We start from the raw sequence: 3,186 nt of genomic DNA on the forward strand, positions 1-3,186 counted from the left end.
CGGTGGAAACGGTCGAAGTGAGAGAGAGCGAGAGAGAGAGAGCGAGCGAGCGAGCGAGCGAGAGAGAGCGAGCGAGCGAGCGAGAGAGAGAGAGAGAGAGAGAGAGAGAGTATGGGCGCGCGCGGCGGTGAGTGGGACAGCTGCTAATTTCGGCCGGGGGGTTTGCGGTTCTGCACGGCGTAATTGTGACCACCCGTTTACGTTACACTACACTGAGTTTAATCCATTAGCTGCCGGTACTCGTGAGTACACTTGAAAATGCAAGACAGATGGAGACGGGTCCTTTTTGTATCGCGCCCGATTAAACGCTTGAACAGTTTTTCGAAGGCATAACTTCTTTTCAAGAAATGTAGGGACATTCTTCTAAGGGAGTACCTAGAACTCATCTAAATGAGATATAATTTGGTCTCGTTCACTTTGAAAATAAGAACAGATACAACCTACGTCAGCACACACGCATCTTATAGCATCATATCCAATGGTTATAAAAGATGAATGAGACCAAATTATATCTCATCTAGATGAGTTCTAGCAAAACTGTTCTTCTAAAACCATGAGAACAAAACATTTACATTCCCCAAACGTTTGGAAATTGCTTTTGGAGGCCGAGCTCCATGGAGGCCTTCAAATGCAAAACTCAAAATTCATGAAAGTTCATATTTTTATATTCAAAAAACCTCTGAAAAAGACACAGAGATAGATGAAGGCATAATGCACAAAAAATATATAAAAAAATCTGGAGCTTTTTAGCACATGATACTATTCATCATTCCAGGAAAAACGCTTGTGTTATGCCGGCTGATGCGCGCAGGACATCGTCCGCCAGTGCTGCCGTCCGATTAAACATGATCGTACTGTGCAGCAAGCCACCATGTGTGGATCCACACGTGTCTGGATTGCAATGTCATTGGCGTTCCTGAGATATCGTCATTGTTGCAGAGGTGAGTTTCTAAAACATCATTGTTGTTGCAAAGGCACGTTTTTAAACAGATTGCATGCACCCAGATTGCAATATCGCTGGTGTTTCTGAAACATCGACGTTGTTGCAGACGCATGTTTTCTAAAATGTTGTTGCATAGGCGTGTTTCTGAAATATCATCCTTGTTGTAGAGACACGGGTCTGCGAGCTCACGGGATCGCAACATCACTAGTGTTGCTGAAACATGGCTAGTGTTGCAATGCTTACAACATCACTGATGATACACGGGGCAAGGTGGACGTTGTGGGCCACTTGATTAAGCTTGATCTGACAGTGGGGGAGGCGGCGGATAACTAGCTAGGAGTTATCCGCCGGCGGATGCGTAGCATGGCCCTCTCATTTCAAACCATGATTTTTTTTTTGTACATGCCGCATTTCAACGTATTTCATTCTGAAATTTTTACCCAACATACACCTCACATCCTTGCTTACTCGTAAAATTTTTTTTCAGATTTTTTTAAACCCGAAAATTTTGAATTTATAAAAAATCGGCCTCCATGGAGGCTGAGATCCAAAATGCCATTTTACAATATGTGGTGAATATTTTTAATTATTCTTGCTGAGCGCGAGACCTATATTTCACTTTTTTTAGGTTTGCTATATCTCACTTAGGCCCCACTTGGAATAGGGGTAAATTTATACACCCGTATTACTTTTACAAGTTTATTTCACCAGCCATGTGTGATTTCCAACTGGAAATGAAAACTATCAATTGAGATCTGTATCTTTTACAGGTGTAAAGGTGTGGAAAGCGACAACCCAATCAGGCCCTTATAGCGAGTATAGCTCCCTGAAGAGTCTGCAGGTACGGGCCGGCCCATTAAGGCGTTTTCTCGCTCGGTTGCTCACACGTTCTGTGGATTGTTTTTTTCTTTCCCGTACAATGGTTGCATTGGTCCGGTTTTATTGTTTTCTCTAATTGTTTTGTTTTGTTTTTTCTTCTATACCTTTTGTTTTTCATTGGTTTTCTTTTGTTTATCATTTTCCGTTGTTATAAGTGTGGTCTTCTTCTGTATTTCGTTGATTTTATTGTTTTTCTCTCTTTCTTTGTTATACATTTGTTTTTTCTTTGTTTCCATTTGTTTTCTTCACTTTTTATTTTTGTTGATTTTCATTAGTTTTATTTTTTGCCCAACACATTTTAAATTTTTAACTACAAATTAAAAAATATATACATCAGAAACAATTTTTATATAAATGTTAACATTTTTTAAATAATTGATTTATTTTTTTGATAACTCATATTTTTATGTTTTTCTAATACATGTTTAATATTTTTTGAATACATGATTAATATTTTTATAATTCATGATCAACATTTTTTCATACACATTATTGGCATTTTTCAAATAAAATATTAACATTTTTTAATACATGGCTAATTTTTTTGTAGACATATTTAACATTTTTAAATTCTTGATTAATATTTTTCAAATACAATATTAACATTTTAAATCCATGGTCAATATTTTATGATACACATTTAGGGCCCGTTCGGAAGTGCTTCACCTCCACGCTTCTCCAGAAGCGGGCCAGGAGCTGGCCGAACGCCTAGGCTCCATGGAGCCAGCTTCAGAAGCGGAGGAGGCACGCAGTGCAAATCGATGGAGCTAGGGAAGTGCTGCTTCGCTAAATCCAGAAGTAGAAGTTCCTTCAAATTACATCTGGCTGCCATCTCGAAGTGCTGGCCGCGAACCGTTTTCCTCTCTGAATAAAGCCCAACGTGATGGGCCCGACCACAGTAGCTAGCGCATCTCCTCTCCTGTGCTGCCAAACGCTCCTGGCTCCCCTGGGAAGCTGGCTAGCGCTGCTCCTTCAAGAAGCTGGCCCCGTTGGGAAGTTGGAGAGCTTCCGAACGGGCCCTTAATATTTTTCAAATTCTTGATTTTTTTTCAAATACAAGGTTAATATTGTCTAAAATGCTTGATTAATATTTTATAAATATATGATCCACTTTTTCATATACATTGTATTTTTGTATACATCAGAAACATTTTATGTATACATATTTAACATTTTCAAATGCTTGGTTAGATATTTTTTTTCAAATGTTTTACGTAAAGTATGTTTAATATACTTATTTAGAATATTTGAAAGTATAAATAAAAGTAAAATAGAAAGCTAAAAACAAAAACAAAAAAGGTAAAAGAAAACATGTCTGTGGCCTCCCGTGTCTGGGCCGGGCCATCTACAGCCGGCTCGGCTTC

Source organism: Triticum dicoccoides, chromosome 1B (genome assembly GCF_002162155.2).
Source record: "Triticum dicoccoides isolate Atlit2015 ecotype Zavitan chromosome 1B, WEW_v2.0, whole genome shotgun sequence".
Classification (NCBI taxonomy): domain Eukaryota; kingdom Viridiplantae; phylum Streptophyta; class Magnoliopsida; order Poales; family Poaceae; genus Triticum; species Triticum dicoccoides.